Source organism: Camelus dromedarius, chromosome 25, assembly GCF_036321535.1.
Source record: "Camelus dromedarius isolate mCamDro1 chromosome 25, mCamDro1.pat, whole genome shotgun sequence".
Classification (NCBI taxonomy): domain Eukaryota; kingdom Metazoa; phylum Chordata; class Mammalia; order Artiodactyla; family Camelidae; genus Camelus; species Camelus dromedarius.
Window position 1 is genome coordinate 12321223 of NC_087460.1, and position 16214 is coordinate 12337436.

The 16214-nt window shown below is 40.7% G+C and overlaps 1 non-coding gene across 1 annotated transcript; it reads right to left on the reverse strand.

Moving 5' to 3' along the window:
- Window positions 1-14026: 14026 nt before the first annotated feature.
- Window positions 14027-14104, reverse strand: TRNAF-AAA (transfer RNA phenylalanine (anticodon AAA)). Its single transcript is given in 2 exon segments — window positions 14027-14062; window positions 14068-14104. It is a non-coding gene; the product is annotated as a tRNA-Phe (tRNA).
- Between the last annotated feature and the right edge of the window lie 2110 nt (window positions 14105-16214).

Consider the following 16214-nt stretch of genomic DNA (forward strand, 5'->3'; position numbering starts at 1 on the left):
GATGCCTAAACTCATTTCAGGTATACTAGTTACTGGGTTTATTATTTTAATAATTGGCTTTTCCAAACAACCTCACAGCATGGCACCATGAGAAAATAAAAGACCTTTCATGTCAAGAATCAGTGAATTGTTACAGGACTATATTGATGACACAGGTAAGGCCGAGAATTAATAGGAAGCCAAGGAGCCTAAGAACTATGCTGGTCCATCTTTTTGGCTTCTTGGGGATACTGAATATCATCTATTTAGAATGATTGTTTTCTTCCAGTGTGATACTTTCTGCGTAGGAAGTTTCATGAACTTTTTTTTTTTTGTAGGGGGAGGTAATTAGGTTTACTTACTTACTTGTTCTTAGAGGAAGTGCTGAGGGATTGAACCCAGGGCCTCGTGCATGCTAAGCATGCACTCTACCACTTAAGCTACACCCTCCCTGGAAGTTTCATGAACTGTTTTGAATAAAAAGTATTCCCCTTGTCTGATACACTTCTTAGATGATTTTAGGATTTTGCTAAACAGTCATCAACGTTTCAGGCAATAGAAAAATTTCCTGGTATCATCTCAGGCTTACTGCCAAGTAATTGATTGGATAATTTTGTTTTTATGTGAAATATTCTCTGAGCAGCTCCATTGCTATAGGGGGTTCGCTGAAAAGAAAATCTTTGCTGAGGGAGATTTGAGGGAGGGATCGAGAAGAGTGAGTGTGCTTGGTGGCCCAGATGTCAGCATCATAACACTTGATGAAGGTCAGAGCCCTTAAGGGCTTCAGCCTGGCCTTCACCCGCTCATTGACGTCAGCGTGGAGGCGTGAAGTGATGGTTATATCTGCTGTATGACTTCCCAACTTAACTGTGTTCTTTCTGTCTTCGTTGAACTCTGTTAACAGAGCTACCCTTTAGTTTGCTGCTATCAAACTGAGGAAACTTTTGACAATTTTGACACACTTTCTCACCGTTATAAACACTCCAAATATTCTAGCTTTCTTAGAAGCTTTTAAAAGAAACACACTGTCTACTTACTCTTGGACCTGATAGATTTATTAGAATTTTTTAAAGTTTTTTTTAATTGAAGTACAGTTGATTTATAATGTTATGTTAGTGGTTTATAGCTTTTTGATATGGTAAATATTGTAGGATACAATTAAAACAAGGTTTTAATTCAGTAGTATTTTGGTATAGTCATATGGTTTGTATATTTTGGACATCAGGGCGCATGGATTTTCTTTTTAGGCTCTGTACATCAAGTTATTGAAGAGCTCAGAGTTTTCATAAGGAGGGGTGTAGACAAATTTTAGAAGCTGTTTGTGGAGTTAATTTTACTGAATAAGGTTACAAAGACACTGTTATACAACGTAGGCCAGCAGATGGCACTCTTACCTTGGTGGTTTTATAACGGGATGCTTGGGTTGGTGGTGACTTTTCTCCGCTGGATCTCAGAAACTGTTGAGGATTGCATTTCCCTATTTTTATTCAAACGTAGTTTTATAACAAAGCAATAAAGTTATTTTTACTGTTACAGAGAAAAGCAGATGAATGGACAAAACCATTTCTATAGATGGGCTGTTCAATTATTTGTTAGTATGTGAAATAGTTAAGATCCATGTGCATGAAAAATGGACTTCCTGCAAATGCAAGTTCTATATTGTATCAGTGTCTTTTCTTCCTTTATTTATAACTCAGTATCTTAATCTGATAAATCCAGCTGGGGGAACAATAGAACGAGAACAATGCCCCTCTATTCCTTTGTTTTTTGGGATCTCACAATATCTTGAAATCATAGAATTTTAGTGCTGCAAGCAGCCTTACAAGATCATCAAGTTGAACAAACTTTTAGGTGAAGAAACTGGCCCAGAGAGGTTAAATAATTGGTCCAATCTGAAGGTAGAAACACCCCCTTTCAACTAAAAGCAGGAAGGGGGCCTTTTGAGATCAAAGCTGGCATAATAACCCAATTCTCGACACTTTCATATTCTTGCTCTCCCCTGATGGCATAGAAGGCAGGAAGCTTTGGGCACTTGACTTACTGGTGGAGATTGATTTGTTCACCATGCTTTGCCTGCCTTTGTTTTGCTTCATAAAATTTCTGCACAAAGCAGACAAGATTCTAGAAACGCATCTCAGATACAGCTGAGTGGCCAAATGAGGCAAAAAGATAGGTCAGACACAACTTTTTTTCCAGGGAAATGACTAATGTAAAGAGGACTGCCTCTACGTCTTTAATCAGATTATTTTAACCAGAGGGGCGCATCCCAAGGCCTAGGGTAACCTGCATGCTGCAGGGGTAAGACGTCAGAGCCCTGAGCCACCGGACTGAGCTTATGAGCAGTTAGTTCATTTGCATTGGAGGTATTGGTGGAGCCAGGGAACATTCATAGGAGTATGGGGTTAAGAGGGTGAGGTTTCCAGTTAGCCTAAGGCAAGGGAGGGCTGGAAAAAGCCCTTCCTGCTCCAGTAAAGGGACGCCAAGATTTTCAGTAAGACACTGAGAGGCAGAAAGCACCTCACTTTGTTGCTCTGAATCAGCTTACATATGGATGACTCCCACGATGTAATACCACTCATATGTGGAATCTAAAAGAAAAAAAAGTGACACAAATGAACTCATCTACAAAACAGAAACAGACTCACAGAGACAACAAACTTGAGGTTACCAGGGGGTAAAGGATGTGGGAAGGGATAAACGGGGAGTTCGAAATTTGCACCTCTTGGGGAGGGATGGAAATGTTAGCTATGTGGATTGTGGTGGTGGTTTCATAGGTGTACACGTCTATCAAAATTCATCAAATTGTACATCTGACATGTGTGTGGTTTACTGTACAGGAATTATACCACGATAAACTAGTTAAAATTTAAAAAATATATGTGGATGTCTCTGCTGGGCTAGCAGGACAGCCAAACTCAAGCTGTTGCTTCAGTGGACCTTCCCCGCCACTCTCCATCTCTCTCAGAATAGCAAAGAGCCAAGGGGGCTGAAAAGAACCAGAAAAATTAGACAAGGGGCCTCTGTTCTGTCCTGATTAAGAGTTGCTGAGGGGTTTACTGTTTAAGCTTGTGTGGCTGGTTCGAAGGTGGTTCCCCACTACCATTCACCCCCTGCATGGGACATGTCCGCGTCCTGGCTGTCACACGGAAGCTCTGCTGCTGCTTGGGTGCTGTGAGGGACCAGCGTCTTTTACTCCCAGCCTTCCACCTCTCATCGAGGCTGTCACCCCCAGCTTCCAGTCCTTGGAAACCCAGCTCTCTCCAAGGTCTCTTCAGGGGCAACCCCCCACCCCAACTCCGTGCCCTCTACCTCTGAGATCACACAGTTGAATCCACCCCAGTGGATCTGAAACCAGAACTGGTTACTTTTCTCCCAGGGAATTGAGGTTACAAAGGCATACTTAGGAGAGCAGACAATAAATGTTAAAAAAAAAAAAAAAAGCTTTTTTTTTTTTTTTTTTTTTTTTTTTGGCTAATGAGTTTTCTACAAGAAGGATAAGGCAAATTTCAGTTTCTCAATAAGATGGCTTACTTCCTAAGGCTACCCTTGATTCCAGACATAAATTTTTAGGATGGTCAAGGAAGGAAAATACACATTCACAGAGGCTAGTTGTTCTCGAACCAAGTCCTCAAGCACCTGCTGGGTGACAAGCAGGCTGAGTTTCGGTGGAACAGCCGTTGGAACATTAAGATTGGAGCGTGCGGGGATTAATTGTTTATCCTGGAGGAGTGGGCTTCTTCCATTGTGCAGCTGAAAAGGGTTATTGCTGGTTAATGTTCTGTTGCCCAATTTGATTTCTTATCTTCTCAGAAGTTCTTCGCTTCCTGTAAAATGAGTTCACACTTACTGCCTACTTACTCCTCAGGGATCCTTGAGGAGTCCCTGGGATAATTTATGCTAAGTGCTTTATCCGAGTCACTAATCCTCATAAAGGCTGTTACAGTGTCATCTAGACATATTTTAAGTTGTTCTTGTTGTATCTCCTAGACTAGGATCTGGGATAAATGTAAATTATTAGCAAAATTCCCAGTGAGGCAGAGGGAAAACAATCGCTTCTCATACGCTTCCCCACCTCCCTAAGCGTCGGTCTAACAGCTGAAGTTTGGTGGTGTGTTTCATCTTCTGCCTCTGTCGGGGTGTGTCAGGGTGGGTGCATACCAGTTAGTGAGAACCAGTTGGGTGTCTGTCTTCCCAGCACAGTGTCGGGCACATCACGGTGCAGTCAGCCACAGGGGGAGTGTTTACAAGTGAGAGCTGATTCTTAAACACTTACCAGCACATCACTGCCTGAAAATCACATTCAAACTGGTTTGCTAAGTAATTTGTTTTTTTAAAAAGAGTGACTAGAAAGACCTAGAGGTTTTTTTTATTTCACCTTCATCTGAAAAGAGTGTCTACAAAGAGAATTTGGGTGATTTGTAATGGGAGGGACTGTTCATTGCCTCCCCTTCAGAGTATATTGATAAATGATTTTAAAATGCTAACACTATGTTTGTGTAATAAAAGTTAATTGCCTGTGTGCCAGTATAACATGTCTTAGTGTTTTCTAAAAAAATATAAGAAGGCAAGCAAGAAAGTTTTCAGTCAATGCTTTTAGAAGGTATATGGAGAGATGATAAGAGTACCATTCAATTCTACTACAGGTGACCTCTGTTTTTAGAAAGAGCTATTTGTACCTTAATCTTTCTTATTTTTCCCCCACCCCCTGCTTCTTTTTCTCAAGCTCTGTCGGAGATATGTCCTGTTAAATTACTCGGACAATTATCACAGGTTCTAAGGAATATTGTGTTAAACCTCAGGGTGTGCAAGTGGATTAAATGGAACATTGAATTAATTGCTGCCAAGTATTGTGCTATTGAAAAAATTCCCCTCTTCTCCCAAACACCTCCACCTTCGTAAACAAACAATCCTGTCCTTGACTCGGTGACGTTGTGTCAACATCAGGTATGTTTTTATTTTCAATAGAACCATGGCAAAGGGCAGAGCAATGGCTTTCTGTATGTTGCTATCATACGTCATAGCAGCATTGCTAAACAGTCGAGGGGTCTGTTAAGTCTCCAGGAAGTTCAGGTATCAGATATTATTGTTTGAAAAGAGAGGGGAAAAAAAAGACCTCCATGAGGACTTAAGTAGGTTGGTAAGAGGCTGTATGTCACTGCTGGTGTCAGTGTCTCTGGCGTTCACACTTCAGGGACTCAGCTGCACAGCTGTGGACTCACCGAGCAGTGCCTGCAAGACCCTCTAGAAGTCATCTATGCAGGCTTCTGACTTTAGGGACGTTTCAACTTTATTAAATTAGCTTAGGATCCAGGGTGAACCATAGATGCGCTGGAGCCTCCGAGCCTCGCTTCAGAGGGGGAGGTGAACCATGCATGAGCCTCCCAGGTGTGCTCCTTGACCCGTGTGGCTGCATCCCCCCTCCATCCCTCCAGGGAGGAGATGGCCTGGCATGGAGTCTGATTAGAGTCTCAGAAATTTATCATAAAGTTGATCCTTCATAGTCTTCTCTTCTTAGATTTTCTAGCCTTGAAATATTTATCCAGAAGTTACTACCACCTCCCACTTCTTATATCTTAGTAGGAGTGAAATTGTGGATGTTTGAGTATTAGAGACAGGAGTGACTGCGTTTTCCTGTGAGCTTAAGTGTGTCAGATCTTAAAAGTTCATGAACGTGAGCGCACGCTTTTAAAGTCCACTTAACCCTCGTATCTAACCCAACACAATACAATGAAAATGCTCAGAATTTCTTTTTTTTAAAAACATTTTTTACTGATTTATAATCATAATTCCAATGTAGAGCACAATTTTTCAGTTATACATGAACATATATATATTCATTGTCACATTTTTTCTCTGTGAGCTACCACAAGATCTTGTATATATTTCCCTGTGCTATACAGTATAATCTTGTTTATCTATTCTACAGTTTTGAAATCCCAGTCTATCCCTTTCCTCCCTCCGCCCCCTTGGCAACCACAAGTCATTTAGGCTGTTTCCATGTCTTGGCTATTGTAAATAGTGCTGCTGTGAACATAGGGGTGCAGGTGTCATTTTGAAGTAGGGTTCCTCCTGGGTATATGCCCAAGAGTGGGATTCCAGGGTCATACGGTAAGTCTATTCCTAGTCTTTTGAGGAATCTCCATACTGTTTTCCACAGTGGCTGCACCAAACTGCACTCCCACCAGCAGTGTAGGAGGGTTCCCTTTCCTCCACAGCCTCTCCAGCAAAAAATGCTCAGAATTTCTGACACACTCTAAGAACAATGCTCTGAATTTCTAACCTATGGCCATTTATGAATTAAGATATTCAGGTCTGAGCATCATATTTCCAATTATTAGAGTTTATTTATGGAGGCAGTTATTTAACAGACATTTCTTGAGACCAGACATCTTTGTATGAAACAAATCAAGAAGAATTTAAGGTAATCAGCTATCAGTGATGGTACCTAACATTTGCTGTCCACGCTTCCTGTGCCGGGAACCATGACAAGGGTTTTCAAGGGATTATTTGTTTTTGAGAAAATCTCAGATCACACACCTTACAAGTTTTAGAGCCAGGATATGAACGCAACCAGTCTGAGTCTGGGCTTAACCCTCTAGTACACAGTAGTGTAGGGGTCCTGAGGGGGCAGTTGCAGAGTGATTGAGGAGGGAAGACTTCCTGAAAGGCAAATTTGGAGCCAGTTTTTAACATAGGTTCCTCTGGCTTAATGCCATTGGATGTATTAACAAGTAAAGTACAGAGATTTACAAATTGGAAAATTATATAAAATTTGGGAAGGAGTAAGTACTGCGTGTACTAACAACAAAGTTACAGAAACAAGAAATTTGTTACCCTTTACCATTCCTTCCTCTCTCCCGTCCATCAAACCACCACCGCTAGAACTTGCGTGAACTGTCATTTCAGCTCAGACACCTTCCTACCACCACCTTCCTAAGCTTCGGGTCACAAATTCTCTTAGTCACCTCTTCTGCAGTTGGCAGAATACTTTCATGATCTTAACCATTTATCATGGTGTCTGGTTTATCATAGGTTCTTAGAGGTATTGGTTGAATGAATTCTCACAAAAGATGGTCTCATTTTTGTCTTCAATTCTTTTGGGTTTTTAAATCCACACTATTTTTATTAATCAAACTTTCTCATTCCAAACTCTCTCCACCCCTCCCCTTGCAAAGAGGAAAAACTATGCTATACAGAGCTCTCAACGTGAGGGAGCAGGGTAGGAGACATGCCTGACAGCCCTTCTGAGACTTGGCGAATGCAGGTTTCAGACAGGAGCCGGAAGTCTCTTGAGAGAGAGAAAGTTCAATGTAGATGGAAGGTCTTCCTGATTCTCATTTGTGTTGAAGTGGTGTGTGTTGGAAGGTTGTTCTGTCAATGGCTGCCAGCTAGAATCTGGTGATGATTTGACTCTGAAAATATTCAAAGGAGTGCTTGCAGAAGGAGTCAGGAATTACCTAACTGCTTCTTCAGACTGGACAAACACACTACTTTTTGGACTGCACTCATGACTTTCCCAAAGGGACATTGTCACATAATGTTTGCACAAGTGCTTCCTATTTGTAACTTTGCCAGAACTGTGTTCTCTGTGATTCTGCTTACATACTCAAGACTCCTCGAGTTGCCAACGTTCAGACATCACTAATGACCTCACTAATGCCATTTTGATAAACCATTTACATCATCGCTTCTCTCATATCTTGTTCTTGACGCATATCAGAATGTCTGTACTGCGTTTTCCCCACGTCCTTCATTTCCCACGTACCAGTTGGAAGTGTTTTTTGAGTTATTAGTGTTCTGTACTTTTAATTCCCTTTTGGCTAGAACCCAAATGTTTGGTTTGCTAGATCACGAGTCTTGCACCTTGGCAAGAAAAATTCCGCTAAAGGCACAATAATGTGAGTATTGCTTATTCAGAGGTCCTGCGTAGTTCATCCCGCTGCCTCGCTGTGACTTCGAGAAGAGTCCCCTTTCTTCCCTGTGCTTCCATGAAGTGAAGACCGCCAGTTCACCTTGAGCGGTATCTGCAACTGCTGTCCTTTCTTGTCCCATTTCTAGCTAATGTCACTTCCACCGTGATTCTCTTTTATGGATTCCAAGTCACCTATTCTCTGCAATTGGCTAAGTTCCTATTAGAAATCGCTTCTGCCTCAGATCACTGTCACCTCATGGTCCGCTGGTCCTGATACCGACTTTACTTGTTCAGATTCCTGAATGGCAACTTTATCTGGACCTCTGAGCTGTGTGCTCCTTAACTTTGGTCTTATTAAACTTGCCGTTTCATGCCGATACAGTTCATCCATGTCCGATTCATCTGAGAAATTCCTGTAAGAAAATTGGTCTGAGACTAGTAAAAGGGGAGTTTTGCCCTTAGTTCTTCACTCAGCTGTTAGCTCTTTTGTTCTGTTTGCCAGGTCCTTTCTTTAAGTAGCCAGAAACAAAACAAAACAAAACAAAACAAAAATTAACTAGCTTTCTTTATCGTTGAACGTTTAATATGCGGATGTACATTTTGAACACTTCGAAGGGTATACGCTGGGTAGCTCCAGGAGCCACTTTTTGGTTCCCTTTAAATTTCCCATCCCCAGCTTTATGGGTGCATCATAATTACTCTGAAGTGGTTTCTCATCCCTGGCTGCCTGTTTGAATCATCTGGGGTGCTTTAGAAAATAAAAAAGATGACCCAACCTCCTTCCCTTCCAGATACACTGAATCAGAATCTCTAGGGTGTGGGAAGTGGGTGTTTTTAAAAGTGCAGTTGTAATGGAGAACCGTAGTCAGCGTGCTGTAGCATTTCCCCTGGTGGCTGTTAGTAGCTTACTGTTTAGGGTAAGGATGCATATTCCCACTTAAGGGCAAAGTGAAAGAGGAAATATGTAGCCCCAGGTGCTCCGGGTTGTCACCTCCTGACCAACCTTAGGCTGAAGGACAGTAAAGCAGAGAAGGTGATCTCTAATGACATCATCAAGCCACTGAATCAGTTAATCCAGAAACTTGCCACCTTTGGGCTTCCTATCATGTGAGAAAATAAACTTCTCAGCCAAGAAACTGGGATCAAGAGATTAAAATGACTTCTGGAGGAAACTGAAACCCAAGTCTTAGAGTTCAGTGTTCTTTCTGCGTACTCTCTGCAGACACCTCTCAAGAAATCAGAGAGTATAAAAGAAATGGGAAAGCAGTACCTGCTCCTAAGAAAGGCAGTCTCTTTGCGGGAGGTAAAACACAGCTGTTGGAAACCTTCTCAAACAGTCACTGTAGCAAGCTCTCACGGTGCGTTAACGTTTACGAAGAATTTTGACATCTATCATTCCTTTTAATCCTCAAACTCTTAGGAAGGATGTCATTACACCTACTTCATGACAGGCTGAGAGGGGATTTACTATTTGTCCGAGATGATCCAGTTGGTAACCCTGCTGGGAGCTGACCCAGATCTTCAGACTCAAAATCCAGGGTCTTTTCCTTGCTCTACCTCTAGCTCTGAACGGTCTTTTTGTTCTGTAATTCCGTCATCTCTTCCTTACCAGGATACGGAAACACAAGGATTCAGGAGAGAGGAAAGCTATCCTGTCCCCAGGAGCAACACTGACTTGGCATACAGACCAGTCTATATGGGGAATGGTGGACTTCTGTCTGGAAGGTGGATGAAGTCCATGGAAATTGTTATGTTTAAGTGAGGAAAGTTTTGTTTTGGGAGATAAGAGTCTAGTGTTTCTGGGGAGGATTTAATCTGGGTTAAATGGTTCAAGATTACCCATCAGTGGGAACTGGGTTCAGCTGTGGGAGCAGGCGGTACACTCCTGTTTTATTCCTATATTATTGTTTATCTTGTGCACTTTTGTTACATCTTCTGGATACAATAGCCACATTCTTGATATACATAGACGGTCCTGTCATCTGTGTTCTGGAGTTTTCTGCTCTTTTCTTCCATCTCCCAAACTCAAAGTAAACCGATTGCCTCCATCTCTAAACTAAACTGCTTCTGTGACAAGTTTTCTCCCAACTCCCTGCAGGACGAAAAGAACAGTCTAGCAGTCTTCCTCTTGTATTGCTCATAATTCTGGGAAGATAGTAAACCAATTAAACAGTGCAGCTGTACAAACATTCCAGCTATAATCTGTGAAGTTCAGATCGTGAATACATGTTCATTGTCTTCTTTCCCCGTATGGAATCTCATTGTTTCTCTTAATTGTATTTTTAAAATGTGTTTATGTAAGATGGAATGTTCTTCAGCGAGTTAAAGTAAATTTAAGCTACACTTGAAATCTTGAACTAAAGTTTTTGAGGGGAAAACATTTTGGGGAGAAAAAATTTTTTAGAATATATAATAGTTTTGGGGAATACATGACTAGATTTCTGAGTCTAGTAGCTTAGTCTATGTCAGCATGAGATTCCTCTTCTGTTTCTCAGTAGTTATTAGTGGGGGCACCTCTTCGGGTGGGTGCTTAGCTGAGTAACCTGTGTCACTCTGCTAAAGGTGCCATCATTGCAATGAATGTGAGCATTTACTATACAGCAGATCCTATGTCAAGCCCTTTACATGAGTCACGCTATTTAATCTTCAAAGTGACCTGGTGATGGGCTTACAGTTACTGGGGCTCCCATTTTGCAAATAAAAGGTAACAAACGTATAGAGAGGTGAGTAAATTGCTCTGTCATCTTGCAAGCTGGTGTTTAAATCTAAGCATTTTTGACTCCAAATCTATACTTTTAACCACAGTATTCTATTACCTTCCTTCAAAAGGAAACAACCCATTTGATTTTCTCTTCAGTGACCTCTTTCTTCATAGAACCCCTAACTAGCTGACCATCCGACTGGTTGAACAGGCTTCAAGTGACAATGACACAGTTTTCTGTATTGCATTACCAAAAAGCAGACCAGGAGAAATCATTTCTTGGAAGCAATCGGAAAAAGAAAGAAATTGTGAAGCTCTTCTTGAAACATGTGGACAAGATTTCCTGTTAACTTTCTTTTTCTTTCCCCTGATTGTTGAACTGCTTTCACTTTGCATGTAATCAAAAGTAGAACCATCTGCTGAACATTCCATATTCCGTACTTCTGACTTTCCCGCCGCCTCCTAGAAAATGATTCATTGGGTCTCAAGGACAAATCTGTTTTTTTCCCCCAATTCATACTCGTAACTCTCTAGGAAGTGACAAATTTTCAAACGAGCTGCTCCAATTGGTTATGCGTTTGTACGCTCTGCTGTGTTAGGAATGTCTCTTTGTTCCTCTGTAGAAGACGTGCAGTGAGTTACTGGTGGCTAACGACTGAAAGGAGTAGACGTCTATTTTTTGGCGTTTCTTTGTTAAGATGTAACTTTTCCAAGGTGCATATTAGATACTTCAGGGATGGAGACACAGAAAGTAAATGGCTTTTCAAAGCTCATGCATTTATAGAGCCAGAGCTGGGGTCACCGTTTTAACCTAGAAGACTTTCAGTGAAATTTCTCTCCCTCTCTCGTGCTAATTACACTGTGATCATTGCAGATGCCAGTCACGTGGGAAAGTGCTTCGAAGCATTGTGCCTCTTTGAGGGCTTGTGTGTGTGTATTTGTGGAAGTACACCAAATATGAGACCGAGGAACTCCTGCTCTGGCTTCTGTCAAATTCTGATCAATGTAACCAGGGACGCTAAAGCTTTAAGAAGCTGAGTCATGCCAGCAGGAGAGAAAAGAAACAGGAATGCTAATCAGCTCATTTGCCCCTTAGGTAAGAGTTGCTTCACTGAGCTCTTATTCCTACGTTTCTTGGAGGAATGCTGCCGGAAACATTCTCATGAACACTGATGCCACGTTTGCAGTGGGAATGTCGTCAGGGATGCTGCCTACATCATGGCTCAGCGTTTCGTTAGAATCCCACTTGAGAAATCCCATTTAGCCCTCGGAGCTAAGAAAAGTTCTGCTTCCTCTGTATTTCTCCCCTTTTGAAAATGAAAATCAACCGTACTTTCCTTTTCCCTTTGCCTACCTTAGAAAAGTGAATTATATAGACATTTAAGATCTGGAGACTTCCTGTACTCCCTCCCTTAAATTTTCTGGGGAATGATTTATTATTGTTGGTAGTTGGAACAAAGGAAAACAGAGCATTGCTCACCACCCAGTTCTACAAGGGCTAAGTCATAACCCACTGCAGTTGCCCACCGACAGTACACCTCGAATTCAGGATGAAAACCAGGATGGGCTGCTGTGTGCTCTGAGTAAATAGATCTTAATATAGTTGGTTGTGTATCTCAGGAAGAATTTCGGGGACCTTAGATTGTTGCATCTTCCCATACACAGAAAAGCACTTAACTCATTAAACGTGAGGTACCTGTTCTTTGTGATCAGCAGTAATGTTTCACTAAGATACTGCATGTGTTTCCAAGCCCCCAAAATTCGTACGTAAACTGGCTCCTCCCCTGCCTCTTTGGAGCAGTTCCCATGGAACCACTGAGAGGCTATTTCTCTGGCCATAGTCTTCAGAAAGTCCTTGAATAAAACTCAGACTCAGAACTCTCATGTTGTACATTTTTTAAGTCAACAATAGTTTGCTATTTTTCTATATGTATTTTTGTTGGGTGTTGCTTAAAATTCTTTGTGAGATTTAGTTGGGATATAAAATATCTATAAATTGAATTTGTTGTGAGAATAACTAGGTGAGAAATGGGCTTTGTCCTTTATCTTGTTCCTTTTATTAAAAGAATTTTGTTTTCTTCTGTTAGGGAGGAAACCCTTTTTCTCTACCCTCTTAGGTTTATTGATTGTGGGTGTGCAAGTTAAACTGGCAAAGATAGATTAGCAGAGAAAGGACAGACTTGTATTCATGTACAAACAGGAGTGTTCACAGAAAAATGTAACTCAAGGAGGCAGTTAGAACTGGGGCAAATATACCATCTTCCTTGGGGGAAAAATGGAGGAGAAGGTTACTTATAAGAAAATAAATGACTTTTAGGAAAGAGAAATATGGGCCCTTAAAAGGTGAGATGAGAGGTGGGGTTTTGTGATGTTTGTTTAGTCAGTTTCTTATCCTGGTGCCAACTTCTTGTCTCTTGACACAGGAATCAGTCTTCCCTGGTTATTTCTTCCAGGGGGGCAGTTTATGACAGATGGATTCTTCTAGGAGGTTCTGCTTTTTAGGCAGATACGAGGAGTTGAGAAAAAAACAACTAAAAACAAAAATCCTTGTCCCCATAATGTGTTCTGACTCTTTCCACCTCCAAAGAAGACTGACCTCAGGAAGGGAAGTTAATCTGGGTGGATCACTTGACATCACAAAGTTGGTTTGTGGGTTAGAGTGGGCTCCAGGGATGTATTTATTTTCCAGGTTTTAGTCAAATCTGATAGTTTAACATACCCTTTCTAGGCTGGTTATGGTGTTGTACCGTTAGGTAACATTTCTGAAGTGCAGGGTTGATGTTCTGATTTTTTTCAAACTCTGTTTCTCTGGCCCAACTCACCCCACAAACTTTGAGGATTAGAGTAGTTCCTGACATCTCATCTCCTGTTTTTAAGTTGTAAATGTATCCTCCCTTTTTGCTTCACATGACAAATTTGTGCTCATTTTATGTCAATCAACACTTTTTTGAATAAAAACTACTACTACTTAGCACATCTCACGTTAGGGTAGAGCATTCATTTTTATTGAAGGAGGTGCTTGTCAAAAGGAGGAACACTGGGGTACATGTATCTTTTCAAACTAGAGTTCCCTCTGGATATATGCCCAGGAGTGGGATTGCTGGGTCATAGGGTAAGTCTGTTTTTAGTTTTTAAGGAATCTCCATATTGTTTTCCATAAAGGCTGCACCAACCTACATTCCCACCAACAGTGTAGGAGGGCTCCCTTTTCTCCACACCTTCTTCAGCATTTATTATTTGTGGACTTCTGAATGATGGCCATTCTGACTGGTATGAGGTGATACCTCACTGTAGTTTTGATTTGCATTTCTCTAATAATTAGTGATGTTGAGCATTTTTTCATGTGCCTGTTGGCCATTTCTTTCTACTTTTTTGGTGGGGGTGGGGTGGGTAATTAGGTTTATCTATCTTTATTTATTTATTTATTTATTTAATGGAGGTACTGGGGATTGAACCCAGGACCTTGTGCATGCTAATTTAAGCACACACTGTACCACTGAGCTATACCCTCCCCCACCCTGTTGGCCATTTGTAAGTCTTCACTGGAGAATTGCTTGTTTAGTTCTTCTGCCCATATTTAGATTGGTTTGTTTGTTTTTTTCCTAAGTTGTATGAACTGTTTATATATTCTGGAAATTAAGCCTTTGTCCATCTCATCTTTTGCAAATATTTTCTCCCATTCTGTAGGTTGTCTTCTGGTTTTGCTTATGGTTTCCTTTGCTGTGCAAAAGCTCATAAGTTTAGTTAGGTCCCATGTGTTTATTTTTGCTTTTATTTCTGTTTCCTGGGTAGACTGCCCTAGGAGAACATGGCTTAGATTTATGTTGGATAATGTTTTGCCTCTGTTTTCTTCTAAGAGGTTTATAGTGTCTTGTCTTATGTTTAAGTTTGTAAGCCATTTTGAGTTTATTTTGTGTATGGTGTGAGGGAGTGTTCTAACTTAATTGATTTGCATGTGGCTGACCAGTTTTCCCAACACCATTTGCTGAAGAGACTGTCTTTAATCCATTGTGTAATCTTGCCTCCTTTGTCAAAGATTAATTGACCGTAAGTCTGGGTTTATTTTTGGGCTTGTTTTGTTTTTGTTTTAACCAGGCTTTCAGGCTCCTAATTACTTTATTCCTGCCAAGGTTAGAGAGTTCAATACTAAAATAGAAGTTAATTCAAGTACACAGAATTTGTTGAATCAAAAATATGTAGTATCTTATAAAACTGTGTTGTGAGTATTACCAAGTCCAAGGTACGTTCCCAGTCTATTTTATGTCTCAACTGGTATCTTGGTTTTTACCAATTATTTCCTATTTGTTCTACAGTAGCTTCCTAATTTATCATTATGCTATTTTCTTGCCTCCCTGCAACCAATTCGTTTGTCCTGCAGTGTGGACAGTGTGCTCTTCTAAAAGTAAGATAGATCATTAAGGTCAAAACTCTTTCGTAGTTATTCACAGCTCTTAGATTAAAACCCTAACTTCTCAATATGGCCCCACAAAGCCCAGTATGACTTTGGCCCTGCCCAGTATCTGTGACCTCTTCTCTTATCCCTTGCTTGCTGCTTTCCAGCCACTCTGGCCACTCTTCTCTTCCTACAGTTCTTGCCTTGGACTTTTGTACAAGGTGTTTCCCATGCCTGGACTGTCTTTGTCCAGATTTTCTCATTTGCTGGATCTCGTCATTTGAGTATAATCTTCTGAGGGAAACTCTGACCACTTTCTCTAAAGTTACCCTCTCCCACCCTATCCACTCACATTGCCTTGTTTTACTTTTTTCCATGTCATTAATCACTGTCTGAAATTATTTACTTACTTATTGTCCATCTCAACAGAATGTAAACTCAGTAAGACTAAGACACTGTCTACTTTATTCTCTGCTGGGTCTTACTTCCCTAGTATGTACTTCCCTGTATGTACTCATTGGCTGTATTTGTTGAATCCATCATGTCAAATAGAAAAAAAAAACACCTTCTAAATAGAGTGATAGGTTTTCTAATCAAATAGTCAATTAATGGAGCAGATGTGGAAAACTGGTTTTGAATTAATTTTATATAAATATTTTGAAAGCAGTTTTATTCCACTACTTGGGCAGATATTCACAGATAAATTTTTAAACTTTTGAGATAAGCATAAACTTTGAGAAGAGTTGGAAGTACAGTACAAGCATTTTTTTCCCTGAATCATTTGGTAGTATGCTGCTCACTCTGAACACTTCCATGTGTATTTCTCACTAACAAGGATATTGTCTTACGTAAACAAATTTAACAACCACATCAGAAAATTTACATGTATGCATTGCTGTGGTGTATTCCTCAGCATTCATTCAGATTTCATCCATTGTACCAATAATGCCACTTATGGCAGAAGGATCCAGCAGAATCACTTGTTGAATTTAGCTGTCATCTCCCCTCTTTTTTATAAATTGAAGTACAGCCAATTACAGTGTGTCAACCTCCAGTGTATAGCACAATGTCTCAGTCAAGCTGTCATCTGTCTTTACCTTCCTTCACTTTGAAACAGTTCTTTAGTCTTGATTGTCATAATCTGGACACTTTTGAAAATAAAAGGCCAATTATTTTGAAGAGTGCCCTTATTTGGGGTTGTCTGATATTGCCTAAAGTTTAGACTCAAT